Genomic DNA, 21,511 nt, shown 5'->3' on the forward strand with positions numbered 1-21,511 from the left:
CTCATATCATTACGCCGTGACAAGAGCTGGCAGAACCCAAGTCGCACCTGACTAACAAACCCCATAGAAATGTCAGTTTATACATATCGACTAAATATCTGGCACCTGGAAAGTAGACCTATTATACACAGTACATTACAGACGTACAGCGTCAGCCCAGACAGTGGTGAGATCAGATCAGACAGTGGTATTGTCAGTCCGGGTTAATATCAACAGAGCAGCACAATGCATCAGTCACACGTGTAGCAGAACGTGTTTGCCTTGAGTTCTTATACAATAAACACGCTGTAATAACCTGACTTACTGTACATTATCAGCAGCAGCTGACAGCCTTATCACAATGACCCATGTGTAACCGCACAGCCATTACTGAGCCAAAGGTTGTCTGTCAGCCACGACTGGAAGCCACCCTGTATATGGATGTATGCAGGGTCGGACTGGCCTACAGGGGTACCAGGGAAACCACCGGTAGGCCCCACTACCTGAGGGCCCACTCCTTCCTCTAGGGCAGACTTGCCTACTCTCCCGGAATGGCCGGGAGGCTCCCGAAAATCGGGTGACCCTCCCGGCCCACCCGGAAGAGCAGGCAAGTCTCCCGATTACAGGGGTCCCCCCCTGCCCGGCCGCCCACTAAGTGAGTAAAGTGGGCGGTCACGGGCAGGCGATGACGCGATTCTTGTTGAATCGCGTCATCATAGCCCCGCCCCCTGCTGTATAATGCCGGTAATAGCGGCATTACACAGCGGGGGGCGGGGCTTACACGGGACAATCCCGTAGTCACGCCCCCGGCCCGCCTGCGCCACGCCCCCGGCCCACCTGCGCCACGCCCCCGACCTGCCTGTGCCACGCCTCCGGCCCGCCCCCCTCTTCACTCACATCGCAGCCTGCCCCCCTGCCGAGCCAACCTGGCTGCTTTCTCCCGGAGAGAGCAGCCAAATAGTCGGTAAGTATGCTCTAGGGATCAGGTACCAGACTGTGCACTTGTATTATACATGGTAGATACGTTGCATTACACTGCACAAGACTTTTGTGCATTTCAAGCCTCTGTGGATGCTGGCCACACCCCCTTTGTAGGCTGGACACACCCCTAAGTATAGGCCCCTGTAACTGCATTCCCCCAGTGGGCCCTTCATACCCCAGTCCGACACTGGATGTGTGCCACGTTTACATCCCAGGTTCATGTCACAGACAAAACAAGTCGAACAAGCAGGTAATAATAACACGCATTGCCAAAAAATACAACTGACCACATGCTAAAGGGTGAATAAAGTGATAATACAATAGTATAGCACTGATGCAGAGTGGGGAGTAATGCATCAGCCCGATGCTTCTGTTCACCACCGTTAAGGAAAATGAAGAGGCCTCACAGACACAGATACTACTGTCATAGCCGTATGCTCTGAGGACCCGTAATCATCATCAGAACCGACCTTTGCACTGTGTACAAGAAATTAATTCAATAACATTTTTAAAAAGTTCTCTCCTGAATATTCCCAGGAAACAGTCCCTGTGGCGCAAGGTTCCCCTGTCACCATGTGACTCAGCCCCGGCCTGTTCAGCATGAGGACTAAGGTTCCCCTGTCACCATGTGACTCAGCCCCGGCTTGTTCAGCATGAGGACTAAGGGCCCCCTGTCACCATGTGACTCAGACCCAGCCTGTTCAGCATGAGGACTAAGGTTCCCCTGTCACCATGTGACTCAGCCCCGGCCTGTTCAGCATGAGGACTAAGGTTCCCCTGTCACCATGTTACTCAGACCCGGCCTGTTCAGCATGTGGACTAAGGGCAGTGACCGATGTGTCGACCCGGCAACCCGTTCACACTGCACCTGACCCGGTAATAACCCGGGAATAACCCTTATTTATTTCCGGGTTGAATTACTGGGTCAGGCGACCCAGGAGTTTGGGACTGACCCCTTTCACACCGCACAACGACCCGCGTCGACCCGGCAATATACTGGGGTTGATACTAGGTTATTTGTGCGGTATGGAAGGGGTATGAGAACGCGGAGCAAGCGTGTACCTTGATGTACATGGGGTGACTATGTAGACGTTCCGTGTTGCACATGCAATGCGTGTCGTGTCTGAGGTTCCCTATCAGGTCAGCAAGTGACATCCGCTATAGCAGGGGTGGGGAACCTGCGGACCTCCAGCTGTTGTTGAACTACACATCCCAGCATGCCCTGCAACAGTTTTAGCATGGCCAAATAGCAAAACTGTAACAGGGCATGCTGGTATGTGTAGTTCAATAACAGCTGGAGGGCCAAAGGTTCCCCATCACTGCGCTGTAGGGTAATCCAGCAGCCGGGCATGCCATCGGCTGAGCTGGCCTGGCCGGCTGGCAAACCCCGCACCCGGGATTCCTGCCAAGTGGCACTGTGTCTTTTAACAGCGTGAGTCACGGATCTGCTAAGTGCCAGCGTTTCTAATGGTACTAAGAAGAACTGTCACGACCTTGGCACGGTGGCCGGAGAAATAATTGATTTCCGTGAAGGGCAGATAAGACAGCGACCAGGTGCTGCCCCGGACTTTTCAAATTGATTAACATTTTTGAACGCCGTCCCAAGCTTGTCTGTGTTTCCGGGATTAGGGCTCAGGAACGATTAGCGCTCTCTGCAAAGCCTGACACAGACAACGCTGGGAGAGGGAGAACGCAACAGACGTCATGCGACGTACAGTCAGGACTCGCTGTCTGGCATCTACTCTTAACTTCATTCTGCCAGATTCTGGCGCAGCGCCAAGTAAGTCCAGATGGGAGACCTGCACACTCCGGAATAAAAGGAACAGAGCTTCTCATAACAAAGGGATTTGAATAGCTGGAAAAAAAACAAAGAAATCTCTCATTAAAGCTGCAGGAATTCCTTATATGAGAGACTCAGATTCCGCTGATTTCCAGAAACAAAGTCATTTAGATTTGTATAATTATGACGCTTTATTTATAAAGTATCAACATATTTTGTAGCAACACTTTGTTTGTTCATAGTTGTCGCCTGAAAACAACATTTGTACTAATTAAATATGGCATAAAAAGGAAAAGTGGTTCAGTGGTTAAATGATCCGGTACAGAATGAAATAATACATAATATACTGTTGCTGGTGGTAAGTGAGGGTTGTGCTATAAAGTCTGTGTAATATATCTTCATAAAGTTTGTGTATAATCATAGTTCTGCCCCGAAGCAGTGTTACGCCAGAATGAGTGTAATCATATGGGAAATGGGGCTCATTCCGAGTTGATCGCTCGCTAGCAGTTTTTAGCAGCCATGCAAACGCTATGCCGCCTCCCACTGGGGAGTGTAATTTAGCTTAGCAGAAGTGCGAACGAAAGGATCGCAGAGCGACTACGAAAAAAAATTGTGCAGTTTCAGAGTAGCTCCAGACTTACTCCTAGCTTGCGATCACTTCAGACTGTTCAGTTCCGGATTTGACGTCACAAACACGCCCTGCGTTCGCCCAGCCACGCCTGCGTTTTTCCTGGCATGCCTGCGTTTTTTCGAACACTCCCTGAAAACGGTCAGTTGACACCCAGAAACGCCCACTTCATGTCAATCAGTCTGCGGCCAGCAGTGCGACTGAAAAGCGTCGCTAGACCTTGTGTAAACCTACATTGGCCGTTGTGAAAGTACGTCGCGCGTGCGCATTGCGCCGCATACGCATGCGCAGAAGTGCCGGTATTTTGCATCATCGTTGCCCAGCGAACATTTTCTGCTAGCGATCAACTCGGAATGACCCCCAATATGTGCAAATTTGGGTACCAGCAATTGTTATACTTAGCTCTGTGTAAGACGCAGGGATTCAGAATTTCCTCTGCGCACAATTTTTGCAGACTGCGCATTTGTGTCGGGGCCTACCTACACAACTTAAGGCAGTTATGAGGAACTTAGAGTCGGGCACATCCCGCTTGGATCTCTACTTGCGACTGAGTGGGTGGAACTGTTTTGGCGACGGAGCATTCGCACCTAGAATAAGTATTCCCTTGGCGTACTGAATTGCAGGCTTCAGAGGTCAGCGTATGCAGAGCTCCATGTGATGTCGGATAGGGCTCCTGCATCAAGAACAGGGACGGTGCAAATGCCTGCTGATGGCGGCCAATTCCGATGATATATGTGTACTATTTTGTGGTGTAGACTCACCAGCCAGACAGACTTAACCAGTATTTATTGTAGTGCACAGGCATTGCACAGCTGTACCCACAGATAAGGTGGCCATCCACTTCTCAGACTTGTCTGAACTTGTCTCCCTGCGCTCGCCACGCTGCGGGCACGGTGGCGTGCATACCGACAACTTTTCTCTCTCTTGGGGGTCCACGACCCCCATGGAGGGAGAATAAATAGTCTGGCGCTACGCACGCCACCGTGCCCGCAGCGTGGCGAGCGCAGGGAACCCGCAAAGGGGCTCATTTGCACTCACCCAGCTGTCGGTATGCTGGCCGTCGGGAGCCCGGCCGCCGGTATACCACACTACACCCGTCTGAACTACAGATCGCATCAGATTTCTCTTGAACTCTCCAGAGAGCTTCCCGGGAATCAGATCGGACCCTGGCTTTAATTTTCACTACATTCACTTCAGATATATCTGATGCACACATGCTACATGTGACTGATCTGATGCAGCTGCTGTTCCGTGGTGGGTGTGAGTGGCCAGGGAGATGCCAGTCAAGTGACGCTTCAGATGAATCTGATCAGATACATCTGAAGTAAAAAAAAACACTCCGATGTGCACCTGTTTTCTTCAGATTCAGATAAAAAGTTTGGGCAGCCTCAAAGATCTGTAGTTCACACATATCTGACACGGGACTGCGCATAAGATAGGAAGAGCCATCCGATTTGACACTTTTCTTCAGATTTTTCGGTCAGATGCGTCGAAATCTGAAGAAAAGTGCCCAAATCGGACAAGTGGATGGGGGCCTTTACACAAACAGGTAAGGGAGAGGATCAGCTGCTCATGTAGCAGACTAAGGGGGACATTTACTAAGCAGTGATAAGAGCGGAGAAGTGAGCCAGTGGAGAAGTTGACCATGGCAACCAATCAGCACTGAAGTAACATCTAGAATTTGCATACTATAAAATGATACAGCGCTGCTGATTGGTTGATTGGGCAATTTCTCACCCGGCTCACTTCTCCGCTCTTATCACTGCTTAGTAAATGTCCCCCAAGGCAGGATACTGAAGGGTCCCCCACGGAGCAGAGTACCACACATCTGTGTAGCTTTGTCTGTGGCGCTCAAGCACAGTGACTAGATGGTGCTGCGCATGTGCTGACTAGCTAACTGCGGCCATCTTGGTAAAGGATAGGTGCTTCATGTTATCATACCCTCCAACATGACCCGCCCCACTAGGTACAAAATGCTCTGTTTCTGGACTTCCCTCTTAATTTATTATTGCAATCCCCTGTGAAGAAACAGCTTTCTTATCATTTAACTAGTTCAACACAGGTGATGGAAATCATAAATTAAGAGGAAAGTCCAGGAACAGAGCATTTTGTACCTAGTGGGGCGGGTCATGTTGGAGGGTCTGTTATGGTGCATCACGGAGTTAGCGCACTCCATATACAAACAAATTTACCAGAGTATGGATGGGGCAGGGCGGTGGTATAGATGTGGCTGACTCTGGAAACAGGAGAAGATTATTTACAAACCCTTAAAGCAGTTGTGGAATATTTCTGTCCAGCTGTGATTCGGGGCAATAATTTGGAACTGCTCCCAATTGTCAAACTGCAGCTAATACTCTAGTTAGGACTCAGCCCAGTGAGCCACCTGGTAAGTCGATGATAAACAAATGACTCTAGGCAACAGGCTGTGACAGTAATACTTCCCTCACATTCTTGTCTGTGCTTTCTAAAGGCTCCCAGGCACATCCACCTAAGCCTGAAAAAGTCTGACGCCCCAGAGGGGCCACAGGTCAAAGAGCCAGACACAATGTAGGAGTACTAAAGGTGGGGCCCCAGGTGGCTCCTGGAAGATCATAGTTGCTGACTTTTGGGAAGGTGCAAGTATGTGTGTATGCGCGGGTGGTCATGTGATTGTGGCTCCACCCCTGTTCACAGTTGCAATTCATGACATTTTACAGCTGGAGGCTGAGTCACTATGACAGAATTTATTGTGAATCACCTCATCAGCCCCTGCTGGGCCAGCCACTGGGCCAGCCACTTCACTGGGGAATTGATTGAGTGTTACGTGGGAGTCTGGGAAAGCCCCCCCTGAAATTCAATGTATATTTCCCTCAGAGACTATTGCAGTGATAGAAAATGTGTTACGGCTGCAATTTATTATTAGAATCTTTCCAATGCAGCAGAGGGATACTCAGCCGGCGGGCTAACCACTCCATCGGTCAGTGTGTGCGTGATCTGATTAATCACACATGCACAGTGGGACTAGAAACCCTGACTTGGGCTTTCAGTTTTATTTGTAAAAATAATAATAATAATAATAATAATAATAATTAAAAAAAAATGTTCATATATATATATAAAAACATAATTACTTTTCCATTATTCTGATAAAAATGCTTTATTTAAAGAGAGAAAGCATTTGCTTCAATAAATATTTAGTGCTAACGCCATCCCGTTACTGTGATGGTAGAAGGAGTACTGCGATAGTGGAGAAACAGCTGGCGCTGGTTTTCCATAAATGGAAAGAGGCCTTTCCTGGGCTCAGTAAATAGAGCCCATAATGCGTAACACCCTACATGCAACACAACTGCCATAAGGAGTGTACAGTACCTGCTCACTCTCTAGGGTGTATATTTACTAAAGTGCGGGTTTTTACCAGTGGAGATGTTGCCCCTCGCAACCAATCTGATTCCACTTATCTAGCACCTTCTAGAAGATAATAGATAGAATCTGCTATGGGCAACACCTCCACTTCTATAAAACCTGCACTTTAGTAAATATACTCCTTAGAGCTGGGAGGGGCGTGTACTAACTGAACTCACCAGCTGTGTAAAAGCACACCATCCACACAAATATGGGGAGAACATATAAACCGCAATATCCGCAAAGAGGAAAGTTCCTTATTTACACTAAACACATTGGCTTTAATTAATTCCTGCAACTGCACATGATTGCAGCCTGCACAATGCACATACAGCTCTGGGTAACTACAGGTGATTTTGGGGGACATTTACCAAGCAGTGATAAGAGCGGAGACGTGAGCCAGTGGAGAAGTTGCCCATGGCAACCAATCAGCACTGAAGTAACATCTATAATTTGCATACTATAAAATTATACAGAGCAGCTGATTGGTTGATGGGGAAACTTCTCCACTGGCTCACTTCTCCACTCTTATCACTGCTTAGTAAATGTTCCCCTTAGAGTCTTATGATTTGCAGCTGCACCTTCACATGCGCCTTAGTGGGTGTAACTGGGAGAGACATGGGATAAATGTGCAGTGAGCGTGGAGACAGAATTGCGGACTATTCGGAGATGACCATACACGGAGATCCGCCTAATTTCAGCACAGATGCAGTCAACATGAATACAGGTGAATATCTGCATTTATTTCCATGCGGTCGCATTTTGAGTGTAACTCTGATTGAAGCCCACTTTGGCTGATGCAGAGTTGGAAGTAAATGGGGTGTACTGTATGTAGACCTAAAGAAGCATGGATGGGAAATCTACATGCTGAGATCTTGAGGTGGTTCCGGCCACAGCTCTACACCTCTTGGTTTGCTACTAGTTATCATTAGGGTGCACCTGCACCAGTCCTATACTATGTGCAAAAGTTACGTCTCCAAAAAGGCATACAGGCACTTACGCCCTGAGTGATCTTTGCCTATGTGAGGAGGACGCCCTTTTACATCACAGCTACGCCTCCTCAAGCAGCTCCGTCTCCTCAGACAGAAGTGTGGAAACGTTGGAAGTCCGTATGACCGAATCTGCGTGTTACAGCCGTGCGTTCCACTCTGCGTAAGCCCTGCTCAACCTAGATGCTTATCTCAAACACTCGCCCTCCTGAGGGAAGCAATGCAGAGAGCACTTATCATTATTTGTGGTGCATCCATTCCAGGTTCATCATGTCCAGCGACTCGTGGCTGCAGAAGAACTCTGCAGGACACAGCCCAGGCCTTAAGAGCTAACACTCAGAATGGCGAGGGTTATCAGGGGATGTTGGGGTATTATACGTGCTTTGCCTTACGGGAGTCGTAAGAGCCCATGGATAGTCCATACTGGCCCAGAGCACATCTGTATAGATGTCCATCTGATACATCTAACCCCCATTTCCCCAACCAGAACCACCGATCCATCTGGGAAATTCTTCATCTTAAAAATTCCCAATTTGCAGATCCCGACCGTTTTCAGTGGGGTTGGGGAATCAATATTTTTAAACATGTTTAATATTTCCAATTCCCCGACCCATCCATCGAGGTATTAACCCTTAACCCATGCAAAGTGATAAATATCCATACTGCCAGGTGATTACTTCCTGTGACAAATCAGAGCGCAGGTGAATGGAATGGAACACTGAAGTATAAATTACTCCGGAGAAACGCGTGATATGCCAGGCCCAGTTGCTGAATGAAGCAAATATTCCTTGGGATGCTTTTGTAGCTGTCTCACATAGGGCCTAATTCAGACCTGACTGCAAAAGCAAAATATTTCTCTAATGGGCAAAACCATGTGCACTGCAGGTGAGGCAGATGTAACATGTGCAGAGAGAGTTAGCTTTGGGTGGGTTATATTGTTTCTGTGCAGGGTAAATACTGGCTGCTTTATTTTTACACTACAATTAAGATTTCAGTTTGAACGCACCCCACCCAAATCTAACTCTCTCTGCACATGTTACATCTGCCCCGCCTGCAGTGCACATGGTTTTGCCCATTAGAGAACAAATTTGCTGTTGCGATCAGGTCTGAATTAGGCCCTTGAATTGAAGCAGGGGTGTATCGTGTATGATCATGAATTGTTACTTCCACTGTGTCATCCTAAGTATTTACAGTATCATGTCCATTATTACTATGAAGATGTGTTATTTCAGTGTCCTCTAACGTATAACACATGCTGTCTGTTGCTAAACACGATAAAGTACTAACACACAGTATAATACAAACTAGGTATTATGAGATTATATATATATATATATATATATATATATATATATATATAGAGAGAGAGGGGCTGTAGAGGTGCAGCGCCACATGTGGCTGTAGAACTAAAAACAAATGAACACTCCCTTTCACAATAAGGGTGTCAGCTGGCCCCTAAAAATTCAGCATGGGTAAGATGCTGTAAAATTGCTATTGAAAAGAGAAGGGGTAGGGGTGTCAGCGACCAATGGGGTATATCATACTTGCCCAGTCTCCCGGAAAGGCTGGGAGGCTCACAAAATTAGGGTGGCACTCCCGGTTCCCCAGGGAAGGGAGCAAGTCTCCCGCATCCCGCTTGCCCCCTGCCGCACCCCACACTCCTCCCGCTGCACCCCACGCCTCCCACCACTTTCATCCTGTTGCATAGAAAAAAGGGGCGGGGCAATGACACGATTGCGCTAAATCGCGTCATCGTAGCCCCGCCCCCAGCTCTGCAATACTAATAATGTGGGCATTACAGAGCAGGGGTGGGGCTACGATGATGGAAACATGTCACCACGCACCTGTACTGCCTACTCCACTCCCCTCTTGTGTGACCTGGCTGGTCCGGGGGCAGCCACAAAGTAGGTAAGTATGGTGTATATACTATATTAAAATTGAGAATGTAACCAAACTATAATAAAATGAATGAATATTACATTTATCAAGGACAAGATATAATAAGGAAAAAACTATTTTCTTAAAAAAAATGTAGGTACACAATATATATAAATAGTAAAATAAAAAAAATGTAAATATAGAAAAATGTATAGAAAAAGTTCAAAGCAATGCTCTTTTAAAATAAAAATTGGAGATTTGCTTATCTTTAGTATAGGCGGTCAAAGAGGTATGTCCAACGCGTTTCGTCCATGTGACTATATATATATATATGAGGTACCCGGGCTGACAGTAGGGTTAACACCTGGCCAATATATTCTGGGCCTGCTGGTGAAAACAGAACTACAGTATATGTGTCATTAATGGGGCAGAAGGATAGAGGGAAAGGTTTCGGGAAGATTGGCATTCCCCGAATGTCAGTACAGGTGACGGAGATTACAGGGACTGTCCTCAGGTGTTATCATTCACAGTAATACATTTAATGCACACTGAAAATCCTAAAGGTCATGGTCTGTTCTCATGAAAGGGGAGATGTAACAAGTCTTGTAGAGAAGTTGTCTCCAATACTTGATACATTACCCCTAAACGTCTGAAACCCCAACACACAGTGCATTCTGCAATAACCTCAAGAACAATGAATGAGAAGATTGAAGCTGCTGAGATGTTTCTTGTTTGTCCTCGGAGAAATGTCAGAGTCAGTGTTTCTATGTGTGTGTCCTTCCTGGCAGTTATTCTCTATGGGAGCGGAAGCCAGCATCCAGACCAATGGAAGCCAGTCCCAGCCGGCCTCATTGTCCCAAGAACACAATGGGAGCTCTGTCTGCAGCTCCCGGCCTATAATCTGCCCCAGAACGGACTGACAAACAGGCGTCCAAAAATAAAACCCACAAAATGACAATTGTATCCAAGCTGCCTCCTCTCACAGCACCAGCGCAGCCATTTTTACAGTCCCCTTTAAATGTCTCCTTAAAAGTTTGTTTGTTTGCATTTCCTGCCCAGGGCAAAATTCCTGAGTTGCAGGATCACTAGCAGATGCAGCATTCAGATGAATATGAGACGGATTCTTATCGCTGGGTACTTGCAAAACCTTTTTTATTTTTTTAATTCTCCATGGTTGCTTTGCGATACATTAACTCTTCCAGCCCCGGTGGCTGCTCACAGCCGCGCCACAAGGAATGGCAGCAGTGAAACGGTTAATGAACACACGTGGGGCTTTGAAGTTATAATAAACTCCTAAAAAAAAAAAAAAAAAAAGCAAAGCAGGGGGAAAAGACACACAAAACACAGGAACTGGACTGTCATAAAGATCATGTATCAACAGAAGGAAATAGCTCCTGGTCCCTGAAAAAGGGCCCCCACGTTTGTTAGTCTGCATCCTTTGTGCGGACTCCTTGCAGCATCCAAGAATAGATTCGCTACAAGCCACAGGATCTGCAGAGAGGTAGAAACCATGCACGTAAATACGTCTTATTCCCCCTGACAAATGTCAGACGGAATATCTTGGATGTCACCGAAAAGCAAACCTGCACCTTTAAACATCTAGGTATAAATTCTGCATCAACTTTATGATCTAAGTGACTTTTTCCGATAAATCTGGTGCCGTCTCCTATGAAGACTGGACTAATCCCAGTGCTGTAGAAAGTTCTTCACACTTGCACAAAACCCAAGCACTAGTCTCATTTGCTTAAAGGGTTTATCTCCTAAATAGATCCCAACTGTGTGAGCATTACATCACCCTAACAATGTGTAACCAGCTTCACTCGTTAACCCCATCTGCAGCACGTTGCCACCCATCCACGGCCAAAAATTTCTAACAGTGCCGGACTGGCCTAGATCCGGGTCCAGAGCCCAACTCTAAGCTCCAGAAACCACGGACCCAGTTCTAGAGCAGCTCCTCACTGCGACTTCTCACGTGTTCCAGGTCTGGAACTGTTGTTAACCTGGATGTTTTTAAATAAATGTGAAACATTTTTGGGGATTTCTGTGCGTGTTGTTAATTATATATATAAGAATTTAAATTTCAATTCAATTTTTTTTTTTTAAATCAGCAAAAGGAGAAGCAACTGAGGTCCAGGTCTTGGAATGGGTCTTCTGGCTCTGGAGACGGAGCCCTGGTCATCCCTAGTGAGCTCATAGGGTCAGGGAGTCACTGAATATCACTGCAGACACATACATGCCACCTACGTGTGTATACCTGCAGTACCATGCAACAAAGAACACAAAGCTGTAGAAGACACCAGAGTACTTCCAGAAGACACATGAGGACACAAGAGCAAATATCAATAACACACAGCAGAACTATGGACAGAAAGAGCAGCAGAAAGAGGTTCTTAATTCATCACCTTCTGGGTGCAGACCCTGCGTCTCCGCTCCATCCTCAGCTTTGTATTTCCCACACAAATCTCTGTCCTATGGGCGAGTCCTCTGCTATCCAAGACCCCTGAGAGCCTCAGTTCTCCTCACATCTGCTTCATGTGACCTCCAGCCAGAGTCTGGACCTCTCCCAGGCTGCCCAGGGCACCGGTCATGGAGCCTTGTCCCTATGTGAGGTTTCTCTCTCTCCCCCCACCCAGCAGAGTCAGTCAGCCAGCAGTGAGGCTGTGTGTGTGCTCTCCCGCCCCCCCTGCACATTGCATTATCCAGCATCTAGTCATTCTCATACTGGGCAGGGACAGGAACACAAAGGAACTTTCAGATAGCTTTCATCATAAACTTTCTCTTCAATAGCAAGCAGAGCGTCAGGCAGGGAGCTGGAATTATCACCGCCGCCACGTTAACCCCTCAGATCAGGGCTGCGAAATGTTATTTGTACGTGTGCAAGGGCCAGATGATGTCAGATGGCAGAGGGTGCACGTTCCCAGGGAACACAGCCCCTGACAGTACATGAGCAGGCAGTAAGTAGTGGGGCTGCTCAGCATGCAGGCTGAGATGTAGGGCCTGAGATGTACGAGTGTAAAGCTCTACGCACGGCCTACTACCAATTGGTTTTGGTTCTAATTTCACCGGCGTGTTTCAGGTGTTTCGGTTCGGAATTCAGATTTAAAATCCAAATCTTGAGTTTTACATTTCTTGAAAAAGGTATAAAACAGCTAAAATTGTGTCATTTTTGCTACCCAAAATCCAAAAATTTTAATTTAAAATACAAATTTCGAACCACGGGAAGATCCGAACTGGGACTCGGTTCAGTTCGGATCTGCAAAATTCAGGTGGGTTCAGATTTCTGACGAACTGAATCACACATCTCTCCTTCCGTCATTCCCCAATTCTGTATTCTGCTCACAACTCCAGGTGCGGTGTCCCGAATCACGACACTACTTATGAGTTCCATTTTATACCCTCTGAGTGACAGTCATCAGGAGACTAAAGGGCCCATTTATCAAGGATTACATATTGAATGCGACCTTTGCTATATGCGATCCTATCGGGTTACTGTATCACCCAGCACCCTGTAGGCGGCCGGGGGTCCTGCGCATGTTGTAACCACGATGCACTGAGGCATTTCCGGTGGAGGGTTCCCAGGAAACACAAACGGATCTACTTTTCTGATATGTAGCCCATAGGCTACAATGGCCTACCGCTATCAAAAGATTGCAGTAGCTGCGGAGACACATTCCCAATATTGATGCATATGGGAGATGCGGTTGCGGGCGGCAACAGAGGCAGTTATCAGAGACACCTGCTGCGATCCCTCCTTCATTCATACCAGGGATACTTAATATTTGTGGCTAACCCCCGAAAACGGGTGTTTTCAGGGGACATAGCTGCAAATATTATTTTATAAATGGGCCCCTAAGGCCGGTATCCTATTAGACCCGATAATGGAGGTCATTTAGAGTTGATCGCTTGCTGACGTTTTTCGCAGCGCAGCGATCAGGTCTCTACTGCGCATGCACCGCAATGTGCAGGCGCGTCGTACGGGTACAAAGCGGATCGTTGCTGAGCGATGGATTTAACAAAGAATCCATTTGCACGGCCAATTGCAAGGAGATTGACAGGAAGAAGGCGTTTATGGGTGGCAACTAACCGTTTTCTGGGAGTGGTTGGAAAAACGCAGGCGTGTCCAGGCGTTTGCGGGGCGGGTGTCTGACGTCAATTCTGGGACCAAAAAGACTGAAGTGATCGCAAGTAAGTCCAGACCTACTCTGCACACAATGTATTTGCAGAGCTTGGCTGCACAGGCGTTCGCACACTTGCAAAGCAAAAATACACTCCCCCGTGGGCGGCGACTATGCGTTTGCACAGCTGCTAAAAGTAGCTAGCGAGTGATCAACTCGGAATGAGGGCCAATGTTCCACTCACAAAAAACGGGGTTTTCCCATATTTTTTTCTCCCTATCCTATTGTCTCGTGCAAAAAACTCTTTAAAGTACACTCCCGTCAGCTGAGTCAATTAGCCGTGGTAAATTACCACAGCTATTTGGATGCCGTCCTAAGCAGGTTTAATATTAGTAAACGGCACGCCAGATATATATTATACTTTAGGCCTACTGATCTTTGCCAGTGGTTACGAACCTAAGACATTTTCCGCTACACAATTTACAGCGCGTTCTAAGTAGTTTGTGTTTGTATTCCAATCTCGTTTCACCAGCTAATAAAGGAAATATTAATCAGAATGTAAAACGGAGCCGTATGTTGCACAATCCTGGTCCCAGGCTCCAGCACAAAGAGGAGATTATCCCCGGCTTAATAGTGGTGGCAGTGACCGCTGGCAGCATTGAGAAGCCGAGATGAAGAAGACGTTCTCAGATACAATAAGGAAAAGCCTTTACTGCTTCTCAGAACAAATTACTTTGGTTTCAAGTAATTCTTACGGGAATCAATTTATGTTTAGTGTTTTATTGGTTAGAGGTTTTCAAGGTTTGGGGGGGGGGGGGGTAATTCAGCAGCGGCAGCGATTGCGGTCAGATTTTTTTCGTGCGCACCCCGGGAGCCCAGTGAGATGCTAAAAGCCAGTTAGAATGCAGTTGGTGGGGCGCGGTCTGGACAATGCTGGCGTGTCCGGACCGTTGTGTGATGTCACGCAGCCGCCGCGACCCAGGACGCAGTGGGTAGCTCCCTGCCAGAGCGCAGGAGCTGCGCAAGCAGGGAGCTACTCGCCAGGTGCAAAAGAATCTCCGCCGTGCAATGCTTTTGCACCTGTGCGAGGGGGGGGGGAGGGGGCAGAGCCAGACATGTGGGGCAGACTAGCCCTGTGCTGGGTGTCTGAGAAAATGATCGTATATGTGCTAAAATTAGCGGCTGCGTTGTCCGGACCGCGCCCCGCCAACGGCGTTCTAACACTGTTGGTACGCCCCCTTCCACCCCGCGACCGCCTCTGCCTGTCATTCAGGTAGAGGCGATTGCAGCCCTGAGATGCTTTTAGCATCTGACTGGGCTCCCGGGGTGCGCACGTGCACAAAAAGAATCAGACTGTGATCGCTGCCGCTGCCGTAGCGATGCAGTCTGAATTACCCCTTGAATTAGGCCCGGAATTTCCAGCAATAAGCAGTGGATTGGGGTATTAAATGGAGCTGCCAGCTCTCGGTGTATGTGCGTGAAGGTCTTGAAATCTAGGCCCAGAGACCAGTAGGTAATTACTTCAAAGCGGGGACCAGTCTGCTTACTAAATAACAGAATGTATGAGGACCAGGAGCGAGAACGTAGATCATAGGGATGGAGCCTGTTTGGTATAGACAGCACAACGTGGCGCTCCATTGAGCAGACGGTGCCAGTGCACTTTAATCCAAGGTGTTCTATCTACCTTATCTCTCTCCATGCAGAGGCGGCAGCGACATATATGTGACACTTTGGGCACAGGATCAAGTCAACTCTCGCAGACACACTAATAAAACTTTTAGGTTGTGTCATACATACCAACTATCCCGGAATGTCCAAGAGGGTCCTAGATATTGGTTGGCTATCCTATACTCCCAGGGACGGATCTAGACTTTTCTTTAGGGGGGGGCGGTTTACTGTTTAAACTTGACTCCTCCCTCTACAGTCCCAACTCCTCCCATCTGCAATCCTAACTCCTCCTCTCTCAATTCTGACTGAACTTTTTGAGTGAGACTAAGATAGTGCTTTGTGATTGTTCTATGTACATGTTACTGTGCTATGGGGTAATTTTATTTATTAGCACTAGTACCCACACACTAGCAAGTGAGGGGCAAATGCTCTGTAACCCTTGCTCTCCTGGCTCCTCTGTGCTGCTGTGGTATAAGCTGCAGCACATCGTTCTGCTCAGGCTCTACCCGGAGAGAGCTCTCTTCTGCTCAAAAGTGGGCGTGGCTATGACTGTGTTAGGGGGGGGGTGGTCGCCCCCTTCGCCCCCCCCCCCCCTAGATCCGGCCCTGTATACTCCTAAGAGAGACGGCCAGCCCTCTTAAGGGACTCCCCTGGAGGGGTCTCTTCAAAAGTTGGCTAAGTATGTGTAGAGTTCCTTCCTTAGAAACCCGCAATTCCAACCATAACTTGGGAACAACTCTGGTGGGTACTTACAGTATGTGGTGCACTTACCTTGATGTGCGCTCAGCAATAATTAACAAGCACAAGGATTCTCAGCTGTCGGGGTTGGGCTGCCTGGATCTTCTCATTCTTCTGACGCTATAAGAGATGATCAGAGGTAAGTTCTAAGCAATACGTTATCAGGGCAGCAAAAACACAACCAATGGCGTTATAATAGCACAGGATGGTATTACCGTTCTACTTGGAGATCAAACATTTCTGTGTCTATAAACATTGTCTGGCTGACGCAGGGTTGGCAGCAAAGGGCCTAATTCAGACCTGATCGCTGGTGTGCGAAATCGCACAGTGGCCGATTAGCGAACGATTGCGCATGCGTACAGATCGTAATGCGCAGGCGCAAGGCCAAACTGCAAACAAATCCTGTGTCTTTTTCGGTCGCTAGGCGAACGCAGGATGACTGACAGGAAGCGGACGTCTGGGGGTAGTACCTGGCCGTTTTCTGTGTCAGTAAAAACGCAGGCGTTCCCAAGTGTTTTCAGGGCAGGTGTGCGCCATCAGCTCCGGCCCCGATCAGCCTGGGTTTTTTCTGGACGGTAGGAGTAAGGGTGCATACACACGGTGAGATTCGGACTTATCCGATTCTCACCGTGCGACAGGGGGCCGGGTCGGCACTTAGCCAGTATCGCAAGCACATAATGAGTGTGCTTGCGATGCTGGCTATGTGCGATGTCAATCCTGACTATCTCTTCTATAGAGATAGTCAGGATTGACTTGCCTGCACAGCCTATTTTTTCGTCCGATGCCGACCGCGCGGGGCCGCGCATCGGCATCGGATCGGGATCGCAAGGTGACTGTCACCTTGCGATCTGCACTATCTTTTCTTCCGATTCTGACTATATAGTCAGAATCGGAAGAAAATATCTTACCGTGTGTACACACCTTAAGTCTTGGGCTACGCACACAGACTGGAAAAATCATTCAATGGTGAGTGAGTTGCGAACGGATTTGCAACTGACCGGCGTTTGCAAAGCTTTTCAGACGGCGTACGCAGACTTGCAGGTTTTTCACTCTGACTGGGCGGCGACTATCCAACCACAAACCTCTGCAAATTCAGGTGCATTCAGGTCTGAATTAGGCCCAAAATTAGAGCAATTTGCGATTAGAAAGGTTTCATGTGAAAATAGCGTATTTCAGCCGATATGCCTTAGAAAGACCCCATCACACGACATACCGCCATCCAGACGCAGGACGGAGTACATAGCAGGATCACACAAATATGCACTAATTGGGGGGAGCAAGTGTGAATTCATGCAAGCCACATTACACCAACCGGAACAGCGCTCTATGGGGGTGATTCAGACCCGATCGTAGATGTGCTAAATTTAGCACATCTACGATCAGCTTCCCTGACATGCGGGGGGACGCCCAGAACAGGGATAGTCCGCCCCGCATGTCAGGCCCCCCCACCCCCCACTTTTGTACTTCAGGAATAGCTCCCTACCAGTGTAGCTCCTGCACACCGGCAGGGAGCTACTCGTCGCTGCAACACACACAGCCGCCGTGGCTCATCCACCCCACCCCACCCCCCCGCAACGGTCCGTTGTCCGGACCACGTCCCCTAAATGGTGACCAAACGCCGCTGGCCTGCCCCCTCCCACCCGGCGACTGCCTCTGCCTGTCAATCAGGCAGAGGCGATCGCAGGGGTAAGACAGCCGTCGGCTGTCTGGCATGTTCCGGCGCATGCGCAGTTCAGACCTGATTTCTGCTGTGCAAAAACGCACAGCAACGATCAGGTCTGAATTAGCCCCTTAATTCATGTATTCTTTATGACATTGTTTTCAATCAAACTACAAAAAGTCATCAAATCAACACAACACGACATAGGGCCCGATTCAGACCTGATTTCTGGTGTGCGCTTTCGCACAGCAGGGGATTATCGAACTACTGCGCCTGCACACGCACCGCAATGCGCACGCGCATCGCCAAACAACAACAGGCAACAGGCCGAACAGCGGCAAGCCGGTGCGAAAATGTCATTTGCACAGCCATTCTCATGCTAATTGACAGGAAGAGGGTGTTTGTGGGTGGTAACTGTCAGTTTTCTGGGAGTGTCTGGAAAACGCAGGCGTTCCCAAGTGTTTTCAGGGAGGGTGTGTGACGTCAGCTCCGGCCCGATCAGCCTGATGTGATCGCACTGTAGGAGTAAGACCTGGGCTGCAGGCACAATCTAGCACATTGCTCATTTCACTGCTACCCCCTCGCTCAGCACACCTCTCTGCCAGTGTGTCAGGCCTTTAACCATGTGTTTTTCATGTCTAATCTCTTCATTCACCAGGGACCACTACTTAAATAAATCATGGGAGTCGGTCACTGGGCCTAATTCAGACCTGACTGCAGCAGCAAATTTGTTAGGTAATGGGCAAAACCATTTGCACTGCAGGGGAGGCAGATGTAACATGTGCAGAGAGAGTTAGATTTGGGTGGGGCGTGTTCAAACTGAAATCTAAATTGCAGTGTAAAATTAAAGCAGCCAGTATTTACCCTGCACAGAAACAATATAACCCACCCAAATCTAACTCTCTCTGCACATGTTACATCTGCCCCCCCCCCCCCCCCCCCCCCCTGCAGTGTACATGGTTTTGCCCATCTGCTAACAAATTTACTGCTGCGATCAGGACTGAATTAGGCCCACCGTGCGAAAAGTTTTGCAAACGCCGGTCAGCTGCACCTCACTCACCAGCTAATGATTTTTCCACTGTGTGCAGTGTGTGCGCAGCCCAGGACTTACTCCTACAGTGCGATGGGAACAGGCTGATCGGGGCCGGAGCTGACGTCACACACCCGCCCTGAAAACACTTGGGAACGTCTGCGTTTTTCCTGACACTCCCAGAAAACGTCCAGTTACCACCCACAAACGTCCGTTTCCTATCAATCAGCCTGTGTTCGCATAGCGATAAAAAAAGACGCAGGATTTGTTTGCAGTTTGGCCTCGCGGCTGCGCATTACGATCCGTACGCATGCTCAGTCGTTTGATAATTGGCCGCTGTACGATTGCGCACAACAGCCATCAGGTCTGAATTAGGCCCTCTATACATATTTAAGAGGAGACTAAGAAAATAAAAGTTCTTATTCCCCTATTCTATATCTTCTGATTTGGAAACTCCTATCCTTTTAAATAACAAAAAAAACAAACAAACAGCCACAGCTCTTATTTCTAGCAGGATTTGAGTTTGCAGTAACACAAGTGGCGTTATATTTGTTTTACGTCTATTTTACTGTGACACATTGCTTCCGCCCACTTTTTATATGCACATATGAGGACCCAACGAAGACAAAAACAACAACAGTGTAAACAGGAATAAGCGCCAAAAGACTTTAATTCCCTTTTTTATACAATCAGTATTTTCTTTCTCTATACGGTGGTACTGTATTTTATTTATTTATTTATTTTATTTATTACCAATTATTTATATAGCGCACACATATTCCACAGCGCTTTATAGAGAATATTTGGCTATTCACATCAGTCCCTGCCCTAGTGGAGCTTACACTCTATGGGGGTCATTCCGAGTTGATCGCTAGATGAAAATGTTCGCTGCACAGCAATGATGCCAAAAAACGGCACTTCTGCGCATGCGGCGCAATGCGCACGCGCGACGTACTTTCACAACGGCCGATGTAGTTTCACACAAGGTCTAGCGAAGCATTTCAGTCGCACTGCTTGCCGCAGAGTGATTGACAGGAAGTGGGCGTTTCTGGATGTCAACTGACCGTTTTCACGGAGTGTTCGAAAAAAAACGCAGGCGTGCCAGGAAAACCGCAGGCGTGGCTGGGCGAACGCAGGGCGTGTTTGTGAGGTCAAAACAGGAACTGAACAGTCTGAAGTGATCGCAAGAGCTGAGTAAGTCTAAAGCTACACAAAATAATTTTGTAGCTACTCTGCGATCCTTTCGTTCGCACTTCTGCTAAGCTAAAATACACTCCCAGTGGGAGGCGGCATAGCGTTTGCACGGCTGCTAAAAACTGTTAGCGAGTGAACAACTCGGAATGACCACCTATATTCCCTACCATATGTACAAGCACACACATTCACGCTAGGGTTAATTTTGATGGGAGCCAGTTACCCTACCTGTATATTTTTGGATTGTGGAAGGAAACCGGAGTACCCAGAGGAAACCCACACATGTATGTGGAGAATATACAAACTCCACACCGAGCCATGGTGGGAATCGAACCCGTGACCTCTGTGCTGTGCAGCAGTAATGCTAACTATTACACCATCCGTACGGTCTCTGCGAATACTTCCCTGCACAACCTTTGGTTTTATTCTAAATTGTTGTCTATGTACACATGTACTTGTGTGTAATTAATGCAGCAGTAATATATGAGCAGAACATGCACTTGGTTAACTATTTTAGACTAGGTGATTCATCGCGCCCTACGGGCGCTCTTCACACCGTCGTAAGGGGCTACGCCCCCTTAACCCTTGCACGCCCTTATTATATGGAGTATTACCTCCAATCATAATTGTGTGAGTGGTTAAATATTGCACGGACAAAGGGCGTGCAATGGTTAAGGGGTCGAAGCCCCTTGCAATGGTGTGAACAGTGCACGCAGGGCCTGATGAATCTCCTAGTAGGTGCTGTGGTTGGGGGAGTGGTAGGTGCGAGGGAGAAGCAGATGGGGTCCGGGGTTCTGCGGGTGTGGGAGGGTTTGGTGCGGTGGTGCTGTGGGTGGGGGAGGGGCTGGTGTGGTGGTACCGCAGGTGGGGTCTGGAGACACCGCAGGTGAAGGAGGAGTGGGTGCGGGGGTGTCACGGGTGGGGGAGGGGTGTGTTGTGGTGGAGGGGGGGGGGTGCCGTGGATGGGGTCTGGAGGTGCTGCGAGTGCGGGAGGGGTGGGTAATGGTGGAGGGTTTTGGGGGTTGTGGTGTGTGTAGAGGAGGGGGGGAGTGGGTTAGGCAGATGGGGAAGGTTGTGTTGTGGTGCAGGGGGTGTTGGAGGGGTGGTGTATTTGTGGAGGGTGGGTGGCAGGTATGGGGCTAGTTTGGTTGGGGTATGGGCTTGCGTGGGTCGGCAGGTGTTGGACAGGCGGGTGCGTTGTTGTGGTGGGTGGTGTTTGAAGTCCTTTGGAGTTGTGGGTGTGTGCAAATTGTGTTTGTTGCTGTGTTGTGAGGGGTAGGCGGTCATGAGGCGTTGGTGTTGGGTCGGGGGTTTGCAAGGATGGGGAAGGGGTTTTGCGTGTGCAGGGGGGTGGGAGGGAGCGTGCTGCGTGCATGTTGGTCGAGTTTGGAGCTGGAGTGTTCCAGGGTGTGAGGGAGAAGAGGGTGTTTGGTGGAGGCTCAGGTGTGGCAGATGTGGGAGGTGTGCTTTTTGTGGGTGTAACAGTAGCC

At 48.5% G+C, this 21,511-nt stretch overlaps 1 protein-coding gene across 4 annotated transcripts in view; it reads right to left on the bottom strand.

Annotated features, from left to right (window-relative positions):
- Positions 1–21,511, bottom strand: part of DENND2B (DENN domain containing 2B) — a 421,742-nt gene that overhangs the window by 252,397 nt on the left and 147,834 nt on the right. For 2 of the 4 annotated variants that reach the window (XM_063944050.1, XM_063944049.1), the window contains exon 2: positions 16,171–16,257. The gene's annotated coding sequence lies outside the window, so the exon portion shown is untranslated. Of the gene's footprint in view, positions 1–12,018; positions 12,267–16,170; positions 16,258–21,511 lie in introns of those variants that run through there. The other 2 variants (XM_063944052.1, XM_063944048.1) reach the window with 2 other exon arrangements.

This window comes from Pseudophryne corroboree, chromosome 11 (assembly GCF_028390025.1).
Source record: "Pseudophryne corroboree isolate aPseCor3 chromosome 11, aPseCor3.hap2, whole genome shotgun sequence".
Classification (NCBI taxonomy): Eukaryota; Metazoa; Chordata; class Amphibia; order Anura; family Myobatrachidae; genus Pseudophryne; species Pseudophryne corroboree.